The following is a 14,847-nucleotide window of genomic DNA, read 5'->3' as shown; positions in this document are numbered from 1 at the left end:
CACTTTAACCCAAAACGAGTGCTCACGATAACCAGATGAGCAGATAACGTCAACTAGGGAAAATAAAATGAAAACACCACAGTTGTAGCCTGTTAGCTAACATGAGCTAAACCGCTAAACTAGCTAACAGCTAACGAAAGATAACGTTAGTTGGTGGGGAGCTGTGCTAAGCTATATACACCCAGTCTCACCAGGAACCTCTTTTAACGGTCACAGAAGAAACAGCAAAGCTATTTTCTGCCTATTTATTCCAGTAGAGCTTACCTGAAACCAACTGCGATGAGATGCTGTGTCCTGCGAGCTCAGTTCCAAACAAACACCGCGGAGATGAAATTCCGCCTCTGTGGCGACTTCCGTATGTGGACAGACATTCTACGGCACTGGGCCGACCCAAAGCCGACGTAACAGAGACGTTTGATGAGCTGGGACAAAAGAGTATTAAATTTAAAGATACCTGCCCATGCCATCAGGCCAACGTCGGCCAGATGTATGTGTGCTATCTGGGTATATATAGACCTATAGCTAGGCTAATGTTAAATACTGTTGTAAAATGAATTGATTAGTCGAAATTAGTCGTTACCCTGTATGATTCATCACTTGACATGGTGCAGGCTGATGGCTTCACATACTTGGCATCGAACCTGGCAACCCAACTGCTGGAATTATTTTTTGTAGTTGCGACTACGATCTAGACACACTAGATGGCGGTATTCTGCTCATTCTACATAATCAACCTTTAATAATGATCCTTTGCAGCTACCGGATCTAAAGTGGGAACAGTGTCGTATAAAGGTTAATAAATTATTAACATGCCCTCAGGGCTCGAAACTAACGGTGTCCCGACGTCCCGGGGACTATAAAAATTGCTACTGGGACAAAAAAGATGAGGTGTCTGGGACAATTCTGGGACAGCAAAAAAAAAAACAAGTCAAAGCAATATCAAAATGGGTGTTATTTACGTCATTACGTATGGGTATCTGAATGTCGCGTTTGTCGCTTAAATAATTTCAGTAAAAACTTATGAACAGCAAAAATACAGTGGCTTTTGCTGCACCTGATCTGGCTCCACACGCGCACACATGCACACACACAGAACTCCACTCGTTGCATGGTGGTCACGCTGGGTGCCACTCACCAGCTATGCTTGCCATTCCACATCAGAGCACAGAACCTAGCAATGCTGAGATGGTTGAAAAAACTGATGCAAGCTCCACCAGTGCCACTCCAGTTGGAGTAGCTACACTTGGCTTCGGGACTCTGAAGACGATGTTTCATCTGTTTCTGCCCCTGTGGTAAGTTAGTTTGTTAAAGTAGGCTATAGGCTAACGTTAGCTTGTTGATTTTTAGCTAGTTCTAGTTCTTTGCGATAGCTAACACTAGCAACTCAGCTAATCATGTACATGATGGCCTTACAAAGTTATAAAATGTGACTGTGGGTTCTAAATTTTGATGTTTATGATAATGACGGTAACGTTACAGTTAATCAGAAGAGGTGTAACAGTTACTCGTTTCATTCAGTCAGTAATAATTAGGCTAGCAACTTTAGCTACAGAGATGAAGGTCATACATGAACTAGCAGCCAGTCATGTTTTCTAAATTTCCTCCAGGTAAGCTCCTGGAGGGTGCCGCTAGAAATAGATTCGGGAGCTAAGTGCGTCGCTAATGACGTTCTGTGTGAGTTAAAGTGAGTGAAATGTGTGTGAAGATGCATATGGTTGAGATACAAGAGTGACAGTAAATGTGTGAAGCAGGATGAGCAGATTTAATGTGTTAGGAGCATCGATGAGCTGTGTGTTATGTTGAGCAGGCTAATGGATATAGGCTGCGTCATGTTCATGCTAACTCCTGCTGATTTGCTAACGCCATAGCCTGACTTCATTCCTCTCCGTCAGTAAAATTAAAGGAGCATTTCATACATTTTTGCAATTGAAGTTTGTGTCAGGCTCAGTGTGTAAGTGTTTTATTGTCAGTCTTGTGAAACCATTGTGAGAGTAATTCAGTACTAGGTTGTGGATTAAAAACAAGCGAAGTTAGATTAAATGTGTTCATGGGTTTAATTCTGAGCCTTCTCTTTCAGAGGGATGGGCTGACATTGAAGATGGTGTCAGATGGACTGCAGAAGATGACCCTGGCTCTTGTAGCCATGCAGGTAAACAAAATAAACTCCCTAGAGAGGAGTTAATATGCTATGGTGTATGTTTAGCAATCGTGACAGTGAAAGTTTTTTTTCCTTCTGTATTTCAGACAGTCCCAGGTTAGCATCTGAAGCAGTTCCTGGATGAAGTGGAACGTTTTCCCGGAAACACCTTCTCTGGTGTAAAACTCAACAGGAAACAAGTGGATGATGATGACTTCCACAAAGTGAAAGATAAACTAATCACTGGCTTTTGTGACAACCTCACCACACGATTTGGCAATCTTGATAAGGGTGTCTTGAAGGCCGCTGCCACCATGTTTGACCTAAGCAACTGGCCTGAAGACATCACTGACCTGGCCACCTTTGACCTGGCCGATGTTGAGACTTTTGTCACTCACTTTCAGAAAACTGATGGGTTACAGGGAGCTTTGTGGAACACTGTATTCACGAACAGTCAGTCTAAGTAACAAAACTTTTGAAAAAGCCAAATGAACTCAGATCCGTCAATTTTTTTAGAACTCAACTATTAGGGTTTCCAATCCTTTTTTCCGGTTTCTGACAATAGTGGTTGCATTAAAAATCAATATGAAAAGGAAATATGTCCTTATTTTGTGTTTTCACCGCCATTGGTAGGCTGAATTCTCATCACGAGTGAATAAAGCAGCTAACTCTGAATCAATCTGCTCAAATTTTTAAGTTCAGATAACTCATGTTTGTCTTAGTATGCCATTTTGAGGAAATGAGATTCCCATGATCCTTTGCTAAAGAAAATAATAACATACTAGAGTGAAAAGAACGCATCAGAATTCTTTAATGTTGAAATAATGATTGATATCTGGATGTTGCAATGGGTGCATAATTAATAGAATTATTAACTTCAGTGAGTGCATAAGGTCAACAAGACACTGTTCCCACTTTAGATCCAGTAGCTGCAAAGATGCATTATGAGCTGTTAATAAGTGCATATTAATAGTTTATTAACCTTTATACGACACTATCACAGCATTTATTAATCGTAATATGGTATTTATATTAACTTCTTATAGTCTCATTAATGTTAATAAACACCTTATTAATCTTATAGTCTCATTAATGTTAATAAACACCTTATTAATTTCATCTTATAGGGTCTTATAGTGTCTATAAACCAGTAATAAATGTGGTTATTATTCTATAATTAACCCTTATAAATTATGATTAATGTAAATATACATCTTATTAATATTTAGTGTCGGTTTATAAACTGTTACCAAAGTTTCTATTAAGTGCTTATAATGCTCCTATAAGCAATAATAACTCAGTCAGTTGTGCTGTAATAAACACTTAGTCTAGTTTTATTAATGTTAATAAGCATCTTATATCGTCTTATACTTATAAGACGATATAATATGCTCATTAACTGTTAATTTGTGCTTATTAAGCATTAATTAGCACTTATTACAGTACCTTAATATAAAGTGTTACCATTTTTTATAGTGTTTAATATAGTCAACAAGAAATTTGTCAGTTTCACACTGCTTTCTTAACACAAAGCTCCTCACTGTGTGACCTACGAGTGAGTCATTTTTCTTTTCTTTGTGTTCCTATGGTGTAACAGTTTATATAGTTTCTAGCACTTTGTAAGTTCAAAATGTTAACGATGGACTATGCAGTTTTATTTCTGTCTGGTGCATATATGCGGTTTTTCTGGGAGAATTTAATTGATAATAAATTAGACCTTTCACCCAAAAGAAGATTGTCATCATCATAATCATCAAGAGCAAGCATATAATCCCATGGTGCAAACCATAAAGTGCCAAAAAGTGCATGTTGCAGGTCATTATCAGTTCACCAGTGAGATCTCTGTGGGCCAACATCATGTAGCCTACATCAGGTCTCTGTGTGTCTGTCATTTTATGGATATTTGCTCCAAGACATCCTGCTGTATTTAAATTTAGAAATCCATCCCCCTCTACCACTACCGCTGCCACCAGCATTGATAAAAACTCTTAATTTGTGCAATTTTCACATGCAAACACACTGAGTCACATCTGCTTTTTTGTCTGATTACCGTCTGTTTTTGCAAGCCGGGTGTGAATTTTGGGCAGTGAAGGCAGTTTTTATAGGCTGGCAGAAAGCAGCAGGGTGAGGCAAGCCGGGGCAGGGCCACCTAGCCACAACAGCTGCTCTGTGATTGTCGCCAGCGTGGACAACGTTGATTTTTGGGAAGGAACTGTAGAAAAGTACACATCCGTCTTAAAGCTGCCGGCCCAGGCCACTGGCAAGACTAAAAATAGAGGCTGCAATTGGCCGTCTTCTTGTTACTGTTAAAATCTGGAATGGCTATTTACGTCCCTGAATGCAGTACACCCCCCCCCTTTTTTTTTTTTTTTTTTTTAAACCAAAGCCTTTCCTCTGTGTGATCGATGTATTGTCATTTGAGGCAATGACCTATAATGTGACCATCCCACACTGTAAAACGTGGTTTGTCTGCGGCCCAGCACATACAAGGCTTGATTAGTAAGTACAGTTTCTCTGCACAGGGCAGAGGTTATTGAGGCTATACCAGGCTTATGGCAGCCACTGCAGAGTTTTATTATTCAGATGTTTTTTAGATCCAACCACAGTTTTTGATCACTCCAAAAACAACATGATCACAATAGTTTTAAAACCATCATTGATTTTTTTCATTTGATCTGTGTTCATATTTCTTCATGAAGTGTTGTACTTTGCCCTCTAGTGCAGTAGATGGAGATGTGGCTGTTATCTGCTGATAAGGGGTCAGTTTTTCTACTTTCAGAATGAAATTCATGAAACTGGTCCGCTTTCCCCTTTTCTGCGACACTCTCATGACAGTTATGACCTGGTGTGCATTTTTTAACATGCGTGGGTGCCTTTTGTGTGTATACACAGCTCTGGTCGTACACTTTCCAACCATAAAACATCAACACGAGGCTATTAGTCAGTGCAACAGATTTGTTTCCTCACCGAGCAGAAGCCATGGTGGTCCGATCACTGGGCCATCTGGGTCCTGGCGCTGGTTCACAGAGAAAGGGGGAGGCAAAAAACAAGGTGTGACGGGAAACTGTTAATTCACTTGTTGATAAAGGGATACTTCCTTTCTGCTATTAGAGGCTGACGGCTTGCTTATTTGGGTTTGGACTTTTGTTTTATCTCGCCTCCCTGCTCCTCCAGCGCTCCCCTTCATCAGTCATCGTCCTGTGGTGAAAATACACCAACTCTCTGCTGAGGTCGATGCCAAGGAAACATTACCTCATAACTGCTGGTGTGTAACATGTATGTACGTGACCTTACTGTGACCCTGCTTTTGACAGTATTGGTACTTAAAGTTAAACAGTTACAGACAAAAGTTGAATATGTGAAAAGCTCTGTTTCACACAGATAGTAGATGGATTTAACAGAGAAAGTTAGCATGTTAAAATGTGTAAACAGTATGAAACAGTAAGATAGATGACTTTTCCAGATTCCAGTCATCATGATGAGCTGTCTGACTTGGATCAGTGTACAGCCTGAGACTGAGCTATCCAGCATTCGAAAAGCTACCGCAGGCCCACATGTTCATCATGGTTTTCTTTACTTTAACGTCGCTCTTTAATTTAAACTTTTTTCTTACTTCTACATCCCATTATAGTTGCTTTGATGTTGCTACTGTAGCCTCACCCAGGTAGCCACAGCATGGTCAGCAATGACACAACCCCCAACCCAAAACTGAAATGGGCAATAAGAAAAAAAATCAAACAATCAAATTGAGGAAGCTCACGTGATACAATCTGAATGTCTTTTTCTGGCTGATCCAGAAACTTAAATATCTACTCCATTATGTTGATGCAAAGATTATTGAAAATTACAGTATTACATTTAAGTATTCCCTCTCATTAATTTGAAACAACAGCCAAATACAACCAGATATATTGTTGTCATGTTTTTGTATTGACACAGTTGGTACAGTTTTCTAAAAAGTAAAGGCAGAACAACAGAACACACAAGTATTCAAGTTTCCAGATGTAGCTTTGAATTTCTCTTGTGACAATACATTCCATTGTTTCTGTCCATAGTTCAATAATTACATCTTCACATCTGTAAAATAAAGTAATTGTTCTCATGCTCAGGTAAAATATCTTTTACTAGTTAAATGGAAGATTTGGATTTTTATTCAACATCAGATCACTGAAATGACATTTCAGAGTGAGAATACAAACATTGTCAGGTTGTCCCCAGCTAAACAAAGTCAGTAGTTTGTCCAAATTTGTGCTGTGTATTAGCTCAGCTCAGAAGAGATCATATTGAGTAAAGGCAGAGGGGTCGGAGTGACTGCCTCTCTTTGACCCTGTCCTTCGTCTGGCACTCCTGCCTGATGGATTTCAGACTGTATTTCACTGACAACATTGCTTTCTTTTCTTAATCTGTGGACAACTGTGTTGTGGTCTTGCATCTCGGTGGGATGCTCCAAAATCATTAATCGTCTAAATCATTAATAATGAAGAATATATAAACAATAGGTCATGGACTTTTTACATTAAAGCTTGGCAGCAGTTTTTAGTACTGTGTTTTAGTACTGCAGTTGTCCTTTGTGTGGCGCTGTGTGGTCAGGTTTCCCAGCAGTTTGGAGAGGGAGGAGCAGAGCAGCCAGGCTGCACAAACAGAGAGGAAAGGACTTGAAAAGCTTGAGTTGTGCTGCAAGGGTTTTGCTTTGATACAAATCTAACAACAAAGAAAGTGCAGGTTGATTTCTCTGGCTTTTTTAAATGGTCACTTCCTCCAGCTAAAACAACTTGCAGCTCTCCTTTGGATTTAGTTTTTGGAAGAGGCAGTCTGAACATGTTGCTGTTGAATGTAGAGACCTCTTAGTTGTACTCCTTTTCTTTTTGCCATTTTATTTCCTCCTGTTGTTATTGTCTTCAGAAGATGGTGGAGGAGGTTTTTTTTTTTCTTTAGATGTCATATTTTACATTTTTTAAACTACTGTCAAAATGAAGATGTTTTTTTTTCTGAGCAGTGTTTGGCTCTTATAAGTCATAAACCTTATTGGACACATAGAATGCAGCACCACATTTAAATCCTGTATATATTTTAATAATTTCACCTAAAAATTGTTTGACAGTAGGAAATAGGAAGTAGCAAAGAGCAAACAAATAACAAATAGCTTTCTAAAAGGAGCAGATGTTCTTTTAAAAGCATTTTCCCGCAACCTGCCATGCAGTCAAGAGGATTAGGCTTTGTACATTACTCGGTACATTTGATTGAACAGTTGTGTGCCATCAAAGGTAAGCTCATGTTAGCGGCTTGTATTTGTTGCAGGCTCCATCGGCAGGCTTCTCCCTGTGGTCGGCAGAGGAGCCAGAGCCCAGCTCGGCATGAGTCAATAAACGGAGAGCTCAGCGCAAAACCACACTGCAATCGAACAAGCTGTTTACTCTGAAAATTAGCCTTCCCCTGTACTTTTAGGGCTTTTAAAGCGACCAAAAATACACAGTGCGAGGAATATGTATCTTGGCCAGCATTTGGACTCCGCTGGAGACCTCTGTCCTTTTTATACAAACTCTAATAACTCAATCTCCACAACCACTAAACCGTCTTATCACTGGGTGCCTGCCACTGCACTCATCATTATTTTATTTGCAAAATTGGAAGGTAGAGATAAAGAAATAAAGCCGGCTTGCCATTACCCACAGAAGGCACTTGTGGCCTCCAGCTTATTGCGTAGCATGTAAATAGTGCATGCTCTGAAAATCCAAAGCCTTCCATTGTCACTGGATCAATAGGTTTTACATCCCACCTTTGTTCTGCTGCACTGTGTGGATTTTTTTTAACTCTTATTTAAGTTCAGTTTTTTGTGTTCTTGAACCTGAGGCCAGTAGAAGTGTCTGTCTTACACCAGTGTCAGGGCTTAACACGTCTCTTGGCAAGTTATCATACAGCTTGATCTAAATATCACTTTATTTTATACAACTAATACTTAAACCTCAATACAGGTGTGTCATTCTGAGTTGTATTGTCAAAAATATCAATTTTTCAATACATAAAGCTTCTGAATATTTGAAACAGTTTCAATACTCATTTTCCACGGTACTGATACACCGCTACTAGCTGTGCTTTCTCATTCTCTCAGAATGTTCATGTTTACTACAGTTTCTGCTGCTCTCTGCTCCTAACAAAGAAAAGAAAAGTCATTGTTGTCCTGTCAGAAACTTGTTATATTTATCTTTTCAAAAAAATGTAATTTGTATGCCCTCACTTACAATTTTTCCCCATGGTATTGAAAATTGTATTTAATATTGATATTTTTTAAGGTGTTGTATCAAAGTTAGAGTGTATGGTGACAACACTACCTCAGAAATACAAATTTTATATGTTTGTTTGCATTTCAAGGCTGTGAGTACTGATCCAATTCCAATATGCATGACTTGAATATATAACCTTATAGATTTACATTTTTAAAAAGTAAAACTTTTACAATCCTGGAAAAAAAAAACTTGTCCGTCTTTACTCTTAACTCCTTGTTTACTGGTATCATGGCTAAGTGTTTCTGACATGGCATTCATTAAGAGGTGGATGCTGTCAAAACGCTGCTGGCTAAATTCGGATCAAAGTGGCCCTGCAGTTTTTACCCATTATTCAAACAGAGCTTCTGTCACAGCTGGGCATAACTGCAGTGTCAATCAATCACCATTAGAGAAGGGTTGTTTTCAAATGGCAAAATCAAATCAGAAGTATACATGTGACCTCAGTGTGTGCGTGCGTGCGTGTGTGTGTGTGTATGTGTGTTTGAATGCAGTGTGGAGCACAAGAGGTCTTGGGATGGGATGTTTGATAAATTATTTAACATACCAGCCTCTTTAAAGAAAATAATGAAGTCAGCAGTAACTGCAGGAGGATCACCATCAGTCACCATTAACATATTATGATTATGAAGGAAATGTTGAACGTTTCAGTTTGACCTCATAATTTTTATCTAGTTGCTTGTAAAGACAGTGGAAGATAGTTGTGACAGCAGCTCAGACATCTTATTATCTACTCTCTGTCTCTCTTATTGTTTCCTCCTTCCTTTGGACCGCTGGGCTATAAAAGGAGAAGCATTAAGACCCAGACAGAGTGACGGATGCAGCCAGTCTCCTCCTCGGTCAGGAAGAGCACACTCTGATCTGTTTGTTATCTCATATAATGAGGAAGGTCATTTTGATTCAGATGAAAAATACCAAGATTGTCTGTTTTGTAGAAATTACTTGGTACAGGCAATTTGCAATTAATTCCTTGTGTTTTGTTGTGGCCGAAGAAAACTATGATTAAATTCTGTTCCTTTCTTTCTTTCTTTCTTTCTTTCTTTCTTTCTTTCTTTCTTAAGTCTTACTCTTGCCTCCTTGATGATGGTTCGGTCTCCTTGTAGACATTGTCTCACTCTAGGTCCTGCCAAATCAAACTAAAATAAATAAATTGCTTGAATTAATCCAAGATTAGACTAAAGAATGGTAGAATGTTCAACTTCACAGCCATTGCACAGATTAAAGCTACTGAGACAACCAACTGCAGTTTAGCATTTAACCAGAAGTGCAAGGAACAGAGAAGTGCAGAATAATTTACAGAGTATATACATAATGGAAAGTAGTGTATATAATAATATCAAATATGTGAAATAAAAAATAAGGGAAATATATTGATATGCTATACACAATATAAACATAGGCAGGCAGTCCAGATAAAAGTAAAAAAGAAATAGTACAGATGTAAGTACAGGGAATGTTAATAGTGAGAAATGACATTGTCCTGTGGTGAGATTTGACTGGGATTTTCCAGCTTTGAAGAGAATTAATGTCTAAAATTATTGTAGTGCTGAAATGTTTTGTTCCTGTTTTAACCACATAAAGCACTCTCCAACTTTGTTTTGAAAAAGTGCTGTAGAAATAAATAAAAGTAGAAAACAACAACAACAACTACTACAACTACTACTACTTAATATTATTATTTTATTTTATTGTTTTTGTAAAAAAAAAAGCACTTTTGGCATGTAAAAACACAGAATCTCAAAATGCTCAGTACTGGTTCAGTCCTGCATCGCACACTGTACATTGTCTTTACAGGTGTTCAGACATTTATGTCATCACCTATATCAGAATAACAAAACAAATGAAGTCAATGAGAGGAATTTCCATAGACTGCTCTGCTGACTGCTGAAATATTTATTTCATTACAGCCTTTGGTTCTGTCCTGCTTTCATCAGATATAATATAACAAAATTAATAAAGCGAGAATTCTTGAATTCTTGTTTTTATCCTCACATTTTGCATACTGCCTTTTTTCAGGCTACAGAATTAAGAAGTATGAGTTAGAAGGAAAGAAAGTTGTTATTGTTTGTTACAGTGTAAAATGATTTATTAATTTAATTTAATGTAAGATTGTAAGAACATCTTCACGTGCTCCTCTCCTACCAGCCTGGAATCGTTTTTTTTCTTGTCATCCACATTTTCTGAATTTGAATTTCTTTGGGTGCACTAATAATAGAATTAGCTTTCACCCTGTTATTCTGTATCTCATACATTTTATTGTTATTTTCTGATTTCAAAAGTGTAAAGTTCTCACTTAGTCATCTTTACTTTAGAAAAAACAAAGAGTAAAGAACAACACAGAAACCATTGGATGTATCCTGTCTTTCTCCAACTCCAACTGTCTCTTCTCCTCCTGCTCTCTCTAAATCGGTTTGTAAGTGTACGTGCATCTGTGTATCTGGGTGCAAGACAACCCCCCGCCCCCCAATATACACTTACTCTTCTACACTCCTCCTCAAACCACCTCACCACCCCCTCCTGCTTTCCCAAACATCCAATCATTAGCCACAACTGCTCCTTCTCTACTGTGAGGTACTAGCTCCTTGACCCAAATCAGATGGCTACACACACACACACACACACACACACACACACACACAAAATGTTGGAGTGTGGGTGTCATCTGATCCAGTGGAGCTGTCTGACTCCCTCCAGGCTCTTCTTGCTGGTGACTCAGTCTTGTCTGATGAAGCCTTGTAAATACTGACATGCTGTAAACTTGGAGATCTGATTTCAGGTTGCTGTTTGTGTGTGCAAGTGTGTGTTTTCAAGTTGCGCGCGTTTCTTTCACCTGATTGTTTTCTTCTGATTATGTTTAGCTGTTTGTTGGTAGCATGCGTGTGTTTCCACATGTAGACATGCTGTGCTTCTGTATTGCTGTGGTTATTTTTCCTCCCAGCCACTGCTTTTTCTCTTTCATTCCAACACACACTGCTCTGAGCATGATACTTGTTTCTTGCCATATACAGCATCTTGTACATATTATATAAAATTCTATGTTATATGTTATATAAAATCTCACTTTCTTTTCCTTTTTAGCTCTCACACTTAATGATAAAATCAGAGAAATCATGTCCTGGGATTTTTTGTTGTTGTTGCTGTTGTCCAGTGTTTTTTGTTTGTTTGTTTGTTTGTTTGTTTGTTTTAGCTCCTTGACATGAGAAATGTCAATGAAAATACAAAACATTCAAAAAAATGTTCCCAAATAGGGCTGTTAATAAAACCTCCCCGTTAGCTTGCGGTTTGGGAGCGGGGGACTGGGCAGGAAGCCATTTTCACACAGGCCAGCCTGACCTCGACTCTTAGCTTCGACTGAAAATAGCAGACAAGCAAGAGCGCTGTACAAAGATAAAAGAGAGGGGGTAAGAGGGAAAAGTGAGGAGATAGGTCCCTCCACCACAACATTACCTGAAAGAGAAAGAAGAGAGGAAGGAGGAGGAGAAAAGACTTGATGGCTTTTCCACCAGTCTTCCGATTCCTTTACAAAACAATAAATCTTGTGAAGTTTATTTTCCTTACAGCATCTGTGTTTTATAAGGGCTCTTTTAATTTGTTTTTACTCTGTCCAGTGGGGGATCCCCGCTCCTTTTTCTTTTTTCTTCCCCCTTTGTGTTCAACCCTTTTTAGTTCATCTCAGTCTCTTCTCCTCCCTTATGTTTTTTTTTTTGTCTCTCCCTCTCCTTCCTCCCCTTGTGGAAGTGAGTGTTTTAATAATGATACTTTGGGGAACTGGGATTGTGGAACAGCTTTCTCCTCCTGACCCCCCCCCCCCTCCTTCTTCTTCCTCTCCCCTGCTTTAATCCCTCCCACCTTTAACATATCTGGGAAACTTGGACTATCAACAAAAAGGAATGGTGGGAAGTTGGACTGGGAATCAACTGATTCAGGTTTGCTGATATTGGTCAGTTATCAAATAACTATTTTAAGTAGGGGTGGTGACATTTTTAAATGTTGGTATACTTGTGTTTCAGTACCAGTATAGCAAACATTATTGTTTGAGGAATACCAACATGTTTTAACCCTTAATAACACAAATACATTTGATCTGAAAAGAACAGAATCTAAGATTCCCTGATTTAAATCAGAAAATATCTGTTCAAAGCAAAAAAAAAAAAAACACACAAAAAAAACAACTTTTCAGACATTTCTAGCTTTATCTATCATTCAAAGTCATGGTTTTTTTGACGTTCAAACTTCGCTGTCCGTTGCATAATTGTTCCATAATAATCAGAAGCAGTGTGGATACAGTAGAGTTGCAGTGCTGTGGTGGCAGTTTTGCTGTAGAACAGTGAGGGCTTAAAGTATAAGTTCCTCATCATATTATCATTTATTACAAGACATAAATGTCGGAGTTTTGATGCCAGACAGCACTGAAGTGTTGTCAAAAATAATACCTCAAGTTAGGACTCTAAAATATGCTCACATGTATGTAAAGCTTTTATGGCAAACTGAGCCAAGCTCATATTCACACATTTATGCATATCTCAAAGGGGCAAACATAAACAAGTCAAATAATTTGACCAATCACCCAGCGACTACTATTGATACTGAAATACTTGATGCTACAGGCATAGTTTGGTATTAAGGCTTGTCACCTAGCCGTAATTTTAGGCAGGTAGTGTCATCCACTGACTGTGTGATGGACAGCATAGCCTGTATTTTAATGTAACATGTTTGACCAGTCAAGAATAAATATTAATACTGAGGGATTATTCATGGGAACCATCATCAGGTTATAGGTATTTGACCTACAAAGATCTCTGCACCAGAGTTTTTCTGTCTAGAAAATATTTGAGCAGAAAAATCCTTCCACTGTGAGAGACATTTGCTCAATACCCTCAGAGCTTGCAGTTTTGACACTCTGTGTGATTATGTTCATTTCCATTTTGAGTGTGTAGGTTGTTGATATGTTTGTTTATGAAACCCTGTGGTGAAACCTTCCTCACCCAACCTTACACGGCCATTAATTCTTAACAGGAAGTCAGTCAAATATATCAGCTTCAATCTGAAAATATCTTCAAAAGCCAAAGCAAAGTCTAGTCAAAACCACAAAAGTATTATCATAATAGCTTTTTTTTTGTCTTTCGTATTCCGCCTCCTTCTCTTATTCAACCCCTACATCTCACAGCTGCAATATCATCCTCAGGTCCAAGGCCTCTCCTAATTCCCAGAGCATCAGTCAACATGTCACCTGCCTAACCTGCTGCCCTGTAACACTCCCCAACCCAGTTCCTCTCCATTCATGCAAGATTTTTCTTTTTCTTTGACTAAAATATCCTCACTAGCAGAACAATTCAAATAAGACACAGTGTTTTTGTGGACATACACTGTTTTCAGAGCTTGTCCTTTCACAAGTAGGCTCCTCATTGGAGGCCTCCTGCTTGTATTTGATGCAAATTGGGTATTAAAAGAGGGGAGAGAAACATGAGATGGCGTGACAGAGAGTGGCTGAGGAGAGGGAAAAGGCGCGAAGGATAGAGAGATAGGCTAAATGCGAGAAGAGAATGCAAATGCTGTTGAGACAGGGAGGGATGGATGGATAGCTGGATGGATGGTTAAAGAAGAAAGGGAGATGAGGGTCAGGTGACAGTGTCACTTTTTGGCAGGGTCAGAGTTTTTCTCTGGACGACGGCGACGGAGCTGGATTTGCATTGATGGATCTTCTTTCCATGGGGATGTCATGTATCAGTGCTTGGGCACATCACGCCCCGGTCATTAATCAAATCATAGCCTTCGTCTAGAGCTATCTGACTGCCAGATACTTCTCATATGTCTACCTCGCTTTCTCACTCCGTCTCTCTTTCTCTTTGTAGTAGCCTTGGTTAGAATTTTTCCTCTCTGGCTTTTCTCTGCAATGACTTTGTCTTTCAGTTTTGATTTATTATAATTCATACCTAGATACTTCAGCAATCTTTGAGAACATGCAACAATTTCACAGTTACATTTCAATGGATAATTTAAAAGATGATTTTGATGAAACATTAGTGGTAGTACTGAGAGCAGTAGTTTCTGTTGTACTGCAATAGTAGTGATAGTATTGGTAGTACAGGTAGTACTTGTGATGCAGTGGAAATAACAGCAGGTGACAAATATGGCAAATGCTGCTTAATATTCAGACCAGACTTTGTGCTCTGTGGTTTCTGGTGCATCTGGCTCCAACCAGAAGGTAACATCGAAATGTAAATTTCAAATCCTTATATTCCAAATAGATCCAAGAGTGAAAGTGTGAGTACATACAAATGCAGAAACATGCACACACACTCTTTTCATCAGATTCATATAGTCATGCACACACATGGTACTGTTTTAGGAATTTCAGTCTTTGTAAAATGGTGAACCCATTCACAATTAGCTAGAGGTGGATGTAGACATGCCCTTAACTACTCCCTC

The 14,847-nt window shown here is 38.8% G+C and overlaps 1 protein-coding gene and 1 long non-coding RNA gene across 8 annotated transcripts in view; one reads left to right on the top strand and one right to left on the bottom strand.

Annotated features, from left to right (window-relative positions):
• On the bottom strand, positions 1 to 5,534 carry LOC126397762 (uncharacterized). The gene is made up of 3 exons (XR_007570711.1): positions 5,105 to 5,534; positions 265 to 422; positions 1 to 53 (listed from the first exon to the last, which is right to left on the bottom strand). It is a non-coding gene; the product is annotated as an uncharacterized LOC126397762 (long non-coding RNA).
• bcas3 (BCAS3 microtubule associated cell migration factor) overlaps positions 1 to 14,847 on the top strand; it is a 939,536-nt gene that overhangs the window by 266,703 nt on the left and 657,986 nt on the right. The gene's annotated exons all lie outside the window — the stretch shown is intronic.

The sequence above is a fragment of the Epinephelus moara genome, chromosome 2 (assembly GCF_006386435.1).
Source record: "Epinephelus moara isolate mb chromosome 2, YSFRI_EMoa_1.0, whole genome shotgun sequence".
NCBI classification, from domain to species: Eukaryota; Metazoa; Chordata; class Actinopteri; order Perciformes; family Serranidae; genus Epinephelus; species Epinephelus moara.
Note: the sequence above shows the minus strand (reverse complement) of the source record. Positions and strands in the feature narration are given on the sequence as shown.